Source organism: Myodes glareolus, chromosome 9 (assembly GCF_982192425.1).
Source record: "Myodes glareolus chromosome 9, mMyoGla1.1, whole genome shotgun sequence".
Classification (NCBI taxonomy): Eukaryota; Metazoa; Chordata; class Mammalia; order Rodentia; family Cricetidae; genus Myodes; species Myodes glareolus.
In genome coordinates, this window is record NC_142034.1 from 15,197,120 (window position 1) to 15,211,937 (window position 14,818).

The 14,818-nt window shown below is 45.8% G+C and overlaps 1 protein-coding gene across 1 annotated transcript in view; it reads left to right on the forward strand.

Annotated features, from left to right (window-relative positions):
• The window catches only part of Pitpnc1 (phosphatidylinositol transfer protein cytoplasmic 1), a 270,776-nt gene that overhangs the window by 81,876 nt on the left and 174,082 nt on the right, over nt 1-14,818 (forward strand). The window lies entirely within an intron of this gene.

Sequence of the window (14,818 nt, forward strand, 5' to 3'; positions counted from 1 at the left end):
TGGCACCTCAGTATGGAGGAAGCCTGCCAGGGTACCCGGTGTTGAGGGATGCTTAGCCAGAGCCACACAGAGAATGAGGTTGCTCCTAGTAATTCTGGGTTCCAACCACCATCAGCATTTAGCCCATCTTGCCTCAGGCAGAGACTCATCCAGGCCCCACCTTTGGAGGAGTCTGTTTACCAACAATGCTTAGTGAACTCTCTCACACCTTTCCTCCTGTTCACACCTCCATCTTGCTCACACACCAGCAAGCCTCCTCTGGGGAGGGTGTGCCAGCTGGGTGCTGTACACTCCCGCGAAGTCCACAGACAGCCCAGGGCAAGGGCACAGTGATGCCACCAGCCGCCTGCTCCGCAGACTGGGTAGCCAGGCTGCAGGATTTTCCTCTTTTGCTCTTTGTCACAAGAATACACTTTGTCAGAAGGAAATGGCAAAGTTGTCATGGAAATAAGCCATCAGCTTTCCGAACTGAGCTAACCCTCAGTGGGGGGGTGCTCCTCCATTAATGTATCTTAGACAGTGTGCGACGATTTCATTCCTTATATCCATCCCTTCGTGTGTGTGTGTGTGTGTGTGTGTGTGTGTGTGTGTGTGCACATGTTTATTCATGCATGGATGCACATGAGAGGCCAAAGGTCCTTTCTAAATAGCCAAACTTGTTAGTTTTTTTTTAAATTGTTGTTTTGTATATTATGATTGTGTGAGTGTATGATTTTTGTGTGTGTGTGTGTGTGTATAGACAGGCACGTACCACATTGTGCTGTAGATCAGACAACTTTGATGGGGAGGGTTGATTTTCTTCTTCCACCGTGGGTCTTGAGGTCAGGCTTGAATGGAGGAGGGCTTTTGCATGCCGAGCTGTCACCGCAGCTCCGTCTTGTCTTTTCTGAGACATTCTCTCACTGAAGCTGAAGTCAGGCAAACTTAGTTTAGACTGTCTGTCCAGAGAGGCCCGGAGATCATCCAGTCTCTGTGTCCCGTCCCGTCCCACCCCACCCCCGCCCCGCCAACTCTGGGATTGACGGCACTTGCGCCTTCACACTTGCTTTTATGTTGGATTCTGGGGTTCGAACTTGGGTCCTCATGCTTGCAAGGCCAGCAGCTGACTGAGCGACCATCCCAAGCCTCTAGTGGGTTGTTGTTTGTTTGTTTTATATCTGTTAGAGACTTTCTTTCTCTTAGGCTACACGAACACATTTCTGTATCAAATGTCAGCAGATAGAGTATGGAAAGAGACCAAATCAAAGACAGCGGCTTATTTTTTGTTTTTTTTTTTGTTTTTGTTTTGTTTTGTTTTGTTTTTCTGAAGAAGATAAAGAAAAAAGGTAAATTTGGAAGCAGCACATAACATTCTTCATTCTTTCAGGTCTGCTTTAAACGTATGGTTCCTTTCGATTCCAAGGCCCAGCCTGTTCTTGTGGTATTTGTCAATGATGTGAGACAGCCTTTGAGTGGAGGCATTTTCTCCTACACTGTTCATTTCTGTTTCAATGGCTTGCCTCAGTACTTTTCTTTAATTAATACTGTTTATGCTCACTGATGAATAATTCAGAGCCATACAAGCAACAGATGTCAGAGGATTCAAAATGATTTTCCCTGAATTATTTATTATTTCCAAAAAAGTAACAGGTTTGTTGAGCAAGTAATTGGCAACACAGATGTAGATCAAGGTCTGTCAGCAGGCGATAAGGTCTCCCACATCCTTGACTTTGTGTGCGTTAATAGCCAGACCTGCCCTGGGGATGGCGAGTTTGATGCCTCAGCTCAGGGAGTCAGTTGTCCGTCCCGTTGCTGATAAGCCGGGGCCTGGTGTGGTTTCCAGGTTCGTCTGTGGTTTGTTGAAACAAAAATGAGAATTCATCTAGAAACAGCTAATGAATGCAGCCGTGCAGGTGGCTCTCAGACGCAGTGACGACCTCATGTCCCCACAGAAACAAGCGACATCTTTGTTTGCAGAGATGTATTAAAACTAGAGACTCTTGCCAGGTGTGATGCTTCATGCTTGTACTAAAGCAAAGCTGGGTGGTGCTGGGGCCTGTCTTTAATCCCGTCAGGGAGGCAGAGGCGGGAGGATCGGGAGACCCAGGATGATCTCAGCTACATATTGAGGTTGAGGACAGCCTGAGCTAGATGAGACCCTGTTTCTAAAAAACATCCAAAAGCAAAAAAACAAAAAAACCTAATGGCAACATCCAAGAGTTGCCTCCAAAAGAAAACTAGAGATGTAGAAGAGAATCTATAATACGTGAGATGTCTAAAGGCTCACATATAATATTGTGTGTGTGTGTGTGTGTGTGTGTGTGTGTGTGCACATGTGTGTGTGCATACATGCACACCAGAGGAAAACGTTCAGGAGTCAGTTCTCTCCTTTTCCCACGTGAGACTCATGAGTGAATTCAGGCAGTCACACGCAGTGGCAGGCCCACTAAGCCATCTTGCTGACCCTGTGATTGAATTTTTAAATGGCCGGGGGAAAAAAAAGTCAGATTCAACATCAATAACAACAACAGCAAGAAAGATCAACCTCAAAAATCTAACAGTGAAAGATGGATTATACCAATTCTGGTATACCCCAACAGTGGAATATTACATGGTTATTAAAATGATATACAGTGTTTTTTTATTTGAAAAAATCAGCATATTAAATAAAGATAATATTAAATGAGATAAAGTATTCAGACAGTCTGGTTTCATTTCTGCAGAAAATATGTTTTGGGGTTATTTTTGTTTTTACATAGCAACACATCTAGAAAGAATTGCTCTAAAATACTAGTAAGGGCTGGGCACAAAAATGAGGACCCAGGGTGATTTTTTCCTCTGCTTTATGCAATTCTAAGTACCTCCATAATAAATCCACATTGTAAAAAGTCAAGGTACCACAACAAGACATCCAACCATGTCTTTTAAAGAAGGGAGCTCCTACACCGGAACAGCGAAAGTTCTAGAAGGGTAACCCCTCTGCGGCCTCTGTAGACAGATCTCCCCATGCCCTGGGGCCTTGTCCCGCAAATGCCCAGTGCTGAGCTAAATGGCCGAGTCTGTCCCGGGAGGCCTGGTTCCCATCTCCTGGCCTGTGTCTATCTAAAGTAGCCCGTATCTGTCCAGATCTAGTCCCTTGTTTGCACCCCACTGCAAGGTACAGAGCAGTCAATGATCTCTGTGAGCAGCTCCAGCGCTGAGCTGTGGACAGGAGAGGAAATGAATTCTTCTGAAGAGCCCGCAGTCCCTGCTAAATATATTACCTGTGTAATAAGAAGCGAGATGGAGAAATTAAAGGAAGTAAGGTTATAGATTAGGTGTCTTCTGAGGGCACATCCATCGGGAATTAAATGGACGAAGAGGGGACACAGTTTGGGTTTCTGGGGGATAACAGTCTTGTTGAGAAATGAGACTGGCAAAAGAATTCAAAATTGCCTCTACAAAGTGCTAGGAGAATGTCTCAAGATGTCCAGAGCAGAACATCAGCCTGGGTCGTGAGGTGGGTTTAGAGGAATCCAAAAGCTTGCATTTTTGATTCAGTAAACTGCCAGGACTGCTTGCACTTAAATAAGAAATAAATCTATTTGTTATTTGACATTTCAAGGCTAGCATGGCCTTGGACATCACAGGGGCATTGAATTATATTTGTCTGTTGACTTAAAAAATCACTGTAAGGCTCTAAGTAAGTTTTACTTAGCTATGATTTTTTGAGTTTTTCACATAGAATGCCTTGGAAGAAGAGCTGTAATGTGAAAAGTACCTTTTAAAAAATTATTCATGTAGCAGGCGGTAGTGGCAGTACACACCTTTAATTCCAGGACCCCAGAAGAGGCAGAGACAGGCAGATCTCTGAGTTCAAGGGTAGTCTGCAAGTTGTCCGTACTACACAGAGAAATTCTGTCTTGTAAAACACACAAACATAATTCTCGTGTGTGTGTGTGTGTGTGTGTGTGTGTGTGTGTGTATGTTTGTATGTGTGTGTGTCTGAGTGTATGCCTTATGTGTGCAATGCCTACATAGACCAGAAGGGGGTGTCTGATTCCCCTGGAGCTGGAGTTAAAGGCTATGTAAACCATCCAACATGGTGCTGGAGAACACTGAATGCTTTTAACCTCTGACCTAACTCTTCAGCCCTGAAAACCATCTTTTAAATGAAAATGTATAAGCTTTTTTTCACGGCTTTGAAGTTTTGATGTGTTTAGCCTTGCTTAGGTTATTTCTGAAACACATCTGGGTGGCAGAACAAACTGTATTAAATAGAAGGGGTTCTTTCTTTCACTTTCCTGGATAGAAAATTTTCTTTCTCTCTCCAATAGATTTTTTTGGGGGGGTGGAGTAATAAGCTTTTTAGATATATAGGCTTAAGCATGAGGGTTAATAAAAGAGACTATCAGAAGACACCCCCAAAAGCTTGTATTTCTCCAGGAAGTGAACTCAGGTCCTCTGCAAGAGCAGTGAGTTTGTAAAGTCACAGCTGAGCCATGTCTTCAGCCCCTCAATAGATTTTTTTTTCAGACATACAAAACAATTTTGTCAAAACAGGATGGAATTTTTTATCTTTTGCCATACACCACGTTTTACAATCTCTGTGGAATTTACGCAAATAATTTAAAAAAAAAAAGATGCTAGAGAGATGCTCAGTCATTAAGAGCCCCTGCTGCTTTTGCAGAGGACCTGAGTTTTATTCACAGCACCCACATGGCAGCTCACAAAACTGTCTGCAACTTCAGTTCACAGGGATCTGATGCCCCCTGCTGGCCTCTGCAGGAACTGCATACTTGCAGTACACATACATTCATGCAAGCATACACACATAAAAATCTGGTTTTATGCACAAAACTATCCAAAGTCTTTGTTTTATCCTATCCCAGCTGTGATCTCTAATGAAGAGTGGACTCACCTGCTTCTCATTTGGGGTTTCCTGATATTCCATGCAGTGAAATAAAATATTGGAAGAGAAAACAGGAAAAACCACCCAGGGCCTCAGTGGTCATTTTAGAAATAAATAGGGTCCTCTTACATTCCAGGGGGATCAGCTACCTCTTGCCTCCCCAGACATGTACACACATGTACGTACCTCCACAGACACATACATATAATTAAAAAATAATCTTGAAAAAGAATCATTGCAAATGAGACTTAGACTTGCCATTGGGTGGGAGGGGTGGTTATTCTCAAAATAAAGATTTCTACAGCTGGGAAAATTTTTAAAAAATTAAATGATGGGGCAGGAGAGATGATTCGCAGTTAAAAGCGTTGGCTGTTTTTCCAGAGGACCTGGGTTCAATTTCCAGCATCTACATGGCAACTACATGGCAGTTCCAGAGAATCTGATACCTTCACACCAATGCACATAAAAGAAAATTAAATAAATTATTTTGAAAAATTAAAGATCTAGTTGTCTGGTTTTGTAGATGCGAATCTAAGATGCATAAGAGGTCAAGTCTCATTGTAGGTCTGACTGTCTGTTCTCTGTTCTTCTGGTCCCAGGATACCTGGGTGTCTAATGCGGCAATTCTGGTGGTCGCCCTGCTTGCTTCTCGCCACTGATTGGAATCTCAGGTCGAAGTCTCAGGTTTTCATCTTTCCTGGTTTAGACTGTCTAGTCTCAGGTTTGTAGTGGGGATAACACTGAACTGGCTTTGGTTGGGAGCAAGGCGGCTGGCCTCAGCCTTCTGCATGCCCTGCTCATTGCAGGACGATGTGTTCTGGTTTGTATGAATAGGAAACCCATTCGGGACAGAAGTCAGACGTAGAGTCAGTTTTGTCTGGTTGCATCACAGCCAGAGTGTGTCTAGATAAAGAACTCTTCCCTGTCTCCCCTCTTCAGAGTGGGGAGAGTCAGCATCTCATAGTGGCAACAGCAGACATTTCCTTCTCATTGTGACAGGGCCGAGGGGCTGGAAACAGAGTAAGTTTCTCTGTCTGTGAGTGAGCATGAGCTGCCACTTGGAGGCGTGGGCCAGTTTAACTCTTATAATATTCTTAGGGAAATGTTTATGACCTATAGGCTTATTGATTTCCAGAACTATAAAAATCCATCTTTCTATCTACCCGTTGTGTCTAGGGCTCTTTCAGCTTCACACTCTGGTGCTTTCCTGGTGATGTTTGTTTTTAAGATTTATTTATTTTGTTTCATATGTGTTTCACCTTCATGCATGTATGTGTACCACATGCATGTCTGGTGTCCTTGGAGGTCAGAAAAAAGCACCGGATCCCCTGGAACTAGAGCTACATGTGGGCGCTGGGAACTGAATCCAGGTCCTCTGCAAGAGCAGCAAGGTCTCTTAACCACTGAGCCCTCTCTCCAGGCCGCTTGTATTTTCCCTTTGAAAGAGAAGGTGTCATGTATCCCAGATTAGCCTTGAACTCAATATGCGAACGTGGGTGATCTTGACCTTCTGATCCTCCTGCATCCACCTCCCCGGTGTTGGGATCACATGTGGGTATTGCAATGCTGCTTTACTTGGTTCTGAAGAATGGACTTCGAGCTTCTGCATGCTGAGACAGTCCTCTGGTGGCCAAGCTGCCTCTCCAGCGCACTCCGCGGCTTTTTTATCTGCAAAACAGATCTTCACTTTCAAAGAACAGCTCCTCTTTGTCACTGGCGAGAGTGGAATTTTCTGATGTAACTGGGATGGGAACACAATAGCTATTTTTTTCTCATCTTTTTTATAATTTTAAATTTACTTTTAGAATTTCATATATGAGCACACTATATTTATATCATTTCCACCCTTTTCTTTCTTCCCAACTCATCTGGTGTCCTCCCCACCCTTTCATAGCCCTTCTTCTATAATTATTGTTCCACATATGTTTGATATATGTACATATATAATGTATATATGTGCACATACATGCATACAACCTACTGAACCCAATTAGTATTTTCTTTAGTAACTTTCGTGTGTGTGTGTGTGTGTGTGTGTGTGTGTGTGTGTGTGTGTAGCACATGTAGTATACATGAGCGGCCATGGGTGTGGAAGGCCAGAGATGTCTTCCTCTGTCCTTCTTCACCTTATTCCTTGAGACAGGTCTCTCACTGAACCCAGAGTTCCCCAATTCAGTTAGCTGACTGGCTGACTAATTCTGGGGACCTGCTTGTCTTTGCCCCCCAGAGCTAGGACTGCAAATGCCCACCTCCATACCTAACCTTTTTTGTGAGTGTTGGGGATCAAACTCAGGTTACAGGGCAAGCATTTTACTGTCTGAGCCAAGTCCCCGGCCCCTTAACTAATTTTTTTTCCATTCCATTTTCCTTTCCATGAGACGAGCATGGCGCTCATCCCCGAGAGTTGTTGCTGGTTTCTGCTCAACTTTGCCTAATTAGATTTCTGTTTAGCTCGAGGTCATTTATAGGCTTTTTTTTTCCATATTAAAAACATGAGCCTCTGTTGAAATGTTTTGTTGTTCTAAATTGGGACCATCCTGTCTTGACATCAAATCATTCATCCTTACTTCAGTCACCACATAAGTGGGTCTAATTCTCTCGGGGCTACTGTCATTGTTAATTTACATCTGACCTCGTTCTGAAGAATATTTAAGGCTGTGGAGCTAATTTAGGACATGCTAGCTCTTTCTTAACCAATTAGGCTGGACCTGTGAAAATGTGAGGCCAAATAATGTACAAAAGGTATGTGTGCCCGGGGAGGCGTACACACAAAATTGCGAGCAAGGTCTAGGGAAATGAGAGAAGACAGGATCACATGTAGTCCAGGATGGCCTCAGCCACTCTATGTAGCTGAGGATGACCCTGAACTTGTGTCTTCTGCTTGCAAGAAGTATAGGCGTGTACGACCATATGGTTGTGTGTGGGGCTAGGGATCAAACCTAGGGCTTCATGTGTTCTAAGCAACCAGTCTACCTGCTGAGCTCCAGCTTCAGCCTCAAGACTATGGGTGTTACTTTTTTTCTTGACTCTTTGACATTGTGTAACGAAGATGGATGTGCCTAGTATTGTTCTCCTGGGAAAAGGGAGCTAGAGAACTGAGGCCAGATGGATTCTGATGGGGAGGGTTAGAGGCAGGATTTGAACCCGAGCAGCATTAGCTACAATGTCCTCCACTTCACCACTTGGCTACAGTGCCTCATTGTGTGTAGGATACATACATGTCCCTATCCTAGGGTGTGCGCACCCACCTCCCCTCCCCCAATAAAACAAAACAGGAGCTTTCCTTGCTAGCACGATGGGAATTGCATGGAGCTTTCTGGAACACACCCGTGCTTCCATTCCCTCTGGGTTTGTGGGTTTTGCCTCTTATCCTCCGGGTGGTGAGCTAGATTCGAATGCCTAGGAGTCCTGGGAAGTCGCAGCTGATGAGTGTTCCAGAGGGAGAAGAAATGACTGGCCGAAGTCACCCCAGGAGTTGAGGGACATCGCAGTGATAGGGGAAAATTATTAAAGATGACTCTTAAGATGTCAAGAGGCCAAAAAAAAAAAAAAAAAGTCTTCTTAAGCGAAGAAAGCAAACAGAAGCAACATCTCCAGTGTATGCGCTCCGGCCTAAGGATGGCTTCTCTAGGGCAGCCAAAATGTGTTAGCTTAGTGTGTGCAGTGTAGATTAAAGGGCTGTGGGGTTGAATAACTTGTGCCATCAAGAATGGTCCTGCAAGTGTTCCCCTGTCATAAAAATGCAACGCTCTGATTGAATTTAGAAGCAATATTAAAACTATTCTTTTGGTGATGTTTCTGAGGTGTGTGAAGTAAAGCCTCCGGAGTCACCATTGACTAAAGTGAAGCTTTACCATGTGTGTATGTGAGGCGCCGAGCCCTGCTGCTAGCAGGTTCGAGTGTAGTTTTTGTGAAGCCTACTGAGAAAATTCTCCCTTTGCATAATTTATGGCCATACTGCTGTTTAAATGTGCCAAAAATGTTCTCAGAGTCTTGGCAGTGTTTTAGAATATAGTATATTCTCTTAGTTCTGGGCTATATATATAATGCACACTCAATATGTATTGATGGTGGTGTTTACTTCAGGAGCTGAATCCGCCCGTCTGGGGGAAGAAGGGATAGGTTGACAGACAACATGTGATGGTCTGTGCTTGTAATAAGAGGCACAGAGGAAGACTGTGTTCTTCCTCCTCTTAGGTCTGATCTGTTCGCAGTTCCACTGAGCCTGTGTCTCCCATGCAGCCCTACCGAGGACAGGGCTGGTGCGAGATGCTACCATGTCCGACTGCCCATACGTTCTGTTTTATGTCATGCATCCGGATCTCCCAGGACTCTGTATCCTGAGCAAAAGGGATGCTTTCTTTTCCTTCGAGACAAGAACTCACACTTTCTCAGGCTAGCCTCATACTCACTACGTAACCAAGGCTGGCCTTGAACTTAGAATTCCTTACCATCACTCCCTTCTCCAGTACTGGGGTTTGTGGGTATTGGCCAGTTCACCTGGGTTTTCCCTTTCTTCCACCTCTCTGTCCTCCGTTTCCCTCCTTTTTCCTTTCTCACTTACCTTTTATTTTCTGCATTGCTAGAGATCAAATCCAGGGCCATATCCACATTGGCTAGGGCTCTGCCACCGAGCGGGATCACTAGCTCGCCTCACCCCCATCCTACCCAAGAACAAGCAGATACGGCAAACACAAGGCTGGGGGGGAGATGGGGAGCGTATGTTTTCCCTCCAAACACGATGAGGAAGAGAACTGACTGAGCAACATCTAAGCAATTAGAGAGGTGAGTCTGGGCAGGAAGGGGCATCAGGAGACCTCTGTCACCCCCTCCTTCAGTATTCCAGAGGTCGACTCTCAGAAACGTGCTTATTTGTTGGAAATGCTAGAGCTCAAACGAAGTGCCTTGAGGGTGCTAAACCATCAAACACTACCAGTTAGCTGCACTGCTCGCCTGTACAACTCACCCTTACATGGGTCTATGGGGGGGGGCGCTGTATAAGAGTGTGCTTACAACTTTATTATATACATATAAAAAATCACACCATTGAGTTAAGCTCCTCCTGACCACCATAGACAAGGAACCCATCTCCCCTTCATCCCATATTGCTCTGATCTAGACACAATTCTGCTCTGCAAAATCATACCGATGAAACAAGTGAGTTTTCTCTGGGCGCATTTGAGCTCCCAGGACGCCTGAACAAGAGGTGATGGACTTTGGGTGGAGCTATGAACTTGTAACGTCTAGAAAGGGGAAAGTTTAACTTTTCTCTGCTGACAAACTTTTGGACTTCGTGGTGAACCCTGCGGAATGGCTTTCTGGGACAAGTGTGAGCAGTGCTCGGAGCTGCCGGGCTGAGGGTGGAGGAGCATGACTATTTCATTTAGATGCTTGACCAGAGTTCAGATCTATGGACTCAGGGGCAAGGTTCCAAGAGGCCAAGTGATGTCCCCCAGGAAATGCCTTCCTGTCCCCATCCCCTGTACAGGATCACCACACGCTGCTTGCTGGTGGAGAAAAAGGGTCAGAATCACAGATAGAAAGTTCATTCAGTCCATCCATTACCGGGCATCTCTCTGTTTCCTAGCATGGAGGAGAAAGTTTATTCACACAAAAGGTCTGGACTATCGAAGAACTGGAAAGAACCTTTGCCGACTGGATTTTTCTCACTACTGGCATTTTTCTTTGCACCTCGAATACTCAGAAAAGATGAAAGATAAAGTCCTCCTTCAAAATAACGTTTGAATCAACTTGTCTAAGAGAAAAGCTGTGTCGCTCAGCTAGTAAACAGTGACCCCGACTAGAAGCCACCCTCGGTTTCGGTTGGCCGTCCTGGGCCTGGAGCCCATCGTGGTTCACCTCGTGCTGTGAGATTCTTTGGAAGCTGGCAGCATGGCGGTTATGTAATGTGGACTCTGAGGCCTGCCAGCCGGCCCTCAGCAGGTCCTGGGGAAATGCCAGGTTCTCTTGAGTCTTTCTTAAAGCTAGTCCAATAGATTCCTCTGGCCTGGAGTACACACTGGGCACAGATTTCAGCCCTCGTGATTTTAGAGATTGAGAGAGTCTCCTCGGTAACCTTCAGCAACACCTGAGCAGAGCTAAGCAAGAGTCTGTCTCCGTGTTTTGCTAAAGTTTTGAAATTGCAGCGAGATATAAACAAAAGTGTGCATGTCTGAGCATGGGTATGAACACATGAGTGCAGACACTCTCAAAGGCCAGAAGAGGGCGTCAGATCCCCCGGACCTGGAGTTACAGGTGTTTGTAAGGTGCCTGATATGCGTTAGGAGCTGAACTTGGGTCCTCTCCAAGATCAGGAACAGCCCTTAAGTGGCGGGTCAGCTCTCTAGTTCCTAATTACTACTCTGTGTGTTTCGTATGTGGGGAGGGTAGGTCAGAGAATAGGTGTGTGCACGTGGAGCTCGGAGGACAGCTGTTAGGGGTTGGTTCTTTCCTTCTATGTAGTTCCTGGAGATTAGACTTGGGTCTTTGGGCTCACAGGACGAGCACTTTTATCCACCGAGCCATCGCTCCAGCCCTCCAGTATGTACGATGGAGTCATTCGCAGCCGCGTTTGACTTTAACATACCTCATTTTTCTCCATCCCCTTTTTTGACTCGGCTTGCTTCCTTTGTGTTGCAGTGAACATGGTTGTGCAAACACGGGTCTGAGTCCCTGCTCAGAGCCATATGCTCAGAGATTGCTAGATCACGCGGTAACCAATTGCCCCCCAATTTCCGTGCTTTATATATTTATTATTTTTAAGAAAGGAAAGTGCCCTGAGAACCTAGGAACCCCTCCCCCCAGCCAGGACACAGGACCCCATTACTGACTCTGCTTCCTTCTTTACCTTGTCCTTGTGGCCTCAGCTTCTGGTGTCACATGTTTGTTGGGGAAGGGTGGTCTTGCTTCAACTTGACCCTCTCTTGTAATAGGCTCTTTCCTTCCCCTTCCTTCTCTTCCCATTTTCTTCTTTTGAAGTTTGGGTCTAGACTTGCAGCTCTTGTAGCCTGCATGGGAATCAGTACTTCCTGTGGGCTGCTCAGGGGAATCCCGCTTCCCCCACTCCCAAGGCCTCCTGATGCAGGCTGCCGGCCTCCACAATGCTGATGTGGCAGGTTTGACATCTGGGGTGTTCTACCAGCCTCTGGGAGGCTTAATGTACAACTCTGTGGGCTCTCTGATATCCCGTCCTTGACTGGATCAGCATATTTTTCTTTGCATCTCTGTTTGTCTGTCTTCTTTTTGGCGATTTTTAAAAAAATAATATGTCTATAGATTAAAAAAAAACTTCAGTTGTTATATCAAAGGAAGGGAAAAAGAACCTTACACAGTCGCCTTTTATTAGTTACTATTATTATTATTATTATTATTATTATTATTTTGCATTATTGGGGATAGAACCCAGAGTCTCCCCCATACTGGGTTAGCACTTGACTCTTGAACTACACTTTTCAACCTTGGTTTTGGCCTAGGCTGACTTTCAACTTTCCTGTTTGGCTGAAATTGAGCTTGAATCTTTGGTTCTTCTGCCTCCAGGTACAACACTTTGTTTGTCGAGGCTCTGTGAACACCAGGCAAGAGCTGCCAACTGAACCCCATCTCCAGTCTAAGTTTTTTCAGTTCATAAATCCACATGAAATATTTTGGAACCAAAAGTGAGACTTGGGTCATACTGTTGTGTGTGTCATTACTTAATCAGAAATGACAAATTATTCTATTTGTCAGCAGTTTTTTTTCTTTCTTTCTTTTTTAAATCTTGGCTTTAAAATTAGGCCGCAGATCAGCAAGCCAGCTGGAAGAATGAAATTAATGATATTTTAAAAACATCCCCTTCTGACTCTGGGAATGAACCGGTGGAGATGAAGGCTGGCGGGGAGGCCTGGGCAGAACCTGGGGATGTACGGCATCTTGTTCCTGCAGAACTGGGCACGACGAGAAGGAGGCTGCCCACAGGGCATGCCCAGCAATGCCTAGAGCCCTAGAAGTGGCCTTCAGGTCAGCAGATAAAAGGGTAGGAAAGGAAGATCTAGAAGATTCTGTAGTTAGTAAAAAAGAGGACCCTCTTGCCAGGAAGACTTGTTAAGGACTCTCTAAGCGACATCACCGACCAGGAACGTGTGGCTCCAAAGGAGCAGCACATGCAAACTGCCACCCCCCCCCCCCAGGCCGTGATCTACCACGGGCCAAATCAGCCCCCCACCCCCACCCCAGGGTGGCTTTTTCAGATTTTTTTTTTTTGCACTTATTTAAAGAATGTTGAAAAGTTTTATTTTCTATTGGCCTCTGCATGCCACCATCAACATCATGGAGTGCTCCAAGAAGCTATTCCTGGTTGTCAGAGAATTCCGTATTGTTCTGGGCTCAGCACTTGCCTTTCCCGGGGATTCGTTAGGCCCGTGAGAAAGCCATAGGAAGGTGGCCTTCTCTCAGCCAGCTCAGGCTTCTGGGACTGGGAGCCGGGGCCAGCCCCCAAAGTGTGTGGCCATTATGTGACGCATGACACAGGGAGGGAGGCGTGTGAATGCAGCCGGCCACTCCAGCTGGTGCACTTGACTCTGGGCAGAGCGTTCCCAGGAACACACAGGACACTAAGGACTGTGATGTAACCGTATCTGCCAGATGTGGGAGCCGGCCTGAGTCATGCTGGGTGATTCATTGAGAAATGCCGTCTGGGTCATCTGGGCACGGAGTGCAGGCCACCTTCCCTGCCATCTGGGGTTATGGGTACCAGCTCCACACCCCAGGAGTTCCCAAGTTCACTAACGTCTGTCAAAAATCATAGCCTGAGCTTCCACGGCAGGGAGCCTTCACAGTCCCATGGTCCTTAGCTTGTCATTTGCTAAGGAATTTTGTCCCTTGGGATGATGGAGGAAATCCAGTGGGGTAGGGATCTAGCTCCACAACGAAACTCTTGCTTCAACATCCAGCACAACAAGGTAATCCCCCATCACCCCCAAATATGCACTAAGTTATAAGGACATTTCCACACATCCTTGTAAGATCAAGACAAGGATGGAATGATGGGAGAAAGAGAATTGGCACTGTGCCCGTGCGAGGCCTGGAGCTGTGATCTTTTTATTTTCATTTATATTTTTATTGGATGGGAATAGGGTGCCTCATGGCGATTGATGAGTGCTTTCCTGAGAAGCCCTCGCCTGACCTTTAGAAAGTTTCTTACCGATGTGTGATATCCAGCCAGGAAAGTGTGTGTGCGTGGCTGGGTGAATTTCATACCCACCTCACAGTAGAGGGTGGTGTTGCCAGAGCTGTTAGGGTCAAGGCCTTAACAAGTGAGGCTCAGGCCCCTGATCCTCCACAGGCCAATTAAAGAGTCAAAGGCAGAGAAAGAAGAAGCAGTCGGTCTGGCTGTATTGAGAAGAGGAGCAAGTGGAGGCTGCTGAATTCTAAGTCTGTCTCCCGAGTACAGATAGGAGGTGTGTGTTTCAACAGCCCAGGAAGTGGGCTTGTGTGGGCCCTCTATGTCCAGGTGTGGCCCCGCCCATCCCTGACCTAACAGCTCATCTTCAGTGTTATCTGCAAGGCGATCACTCTTCCTGGGAGACAAGTGTACACCCACCCACTCCCCATGCCCAGCCTTCTTCCCCAGCATGAGACTCCTGGGGAAATTTCAATCTCTTAGGGTTGTGTTGTGCTTCTCTTTAGAGTATTTTTGCCTCTGCCAGGATGGTAGTGGCCCTTAAGAAGACAAAGTTTAATTAGGGATTAAGAGGTGGCTACTGTCCTGAATTACCTCTGTACCATAGGTCTAACACCAAGTGCCCTCAAATGAGATGGGATGGGAAAGGGGGCTGGAGAGATGACTCAGCGGTTAAGAGCACTGACTGCTCTTCCAGAGGACCCAGGTTTGATTTCCAGCACCAACACGGTGGCTCGCAATTGTCTTTAACTCCAGGCTCAGGGGATCTGACACCCTTTTCAGGCCTTTAT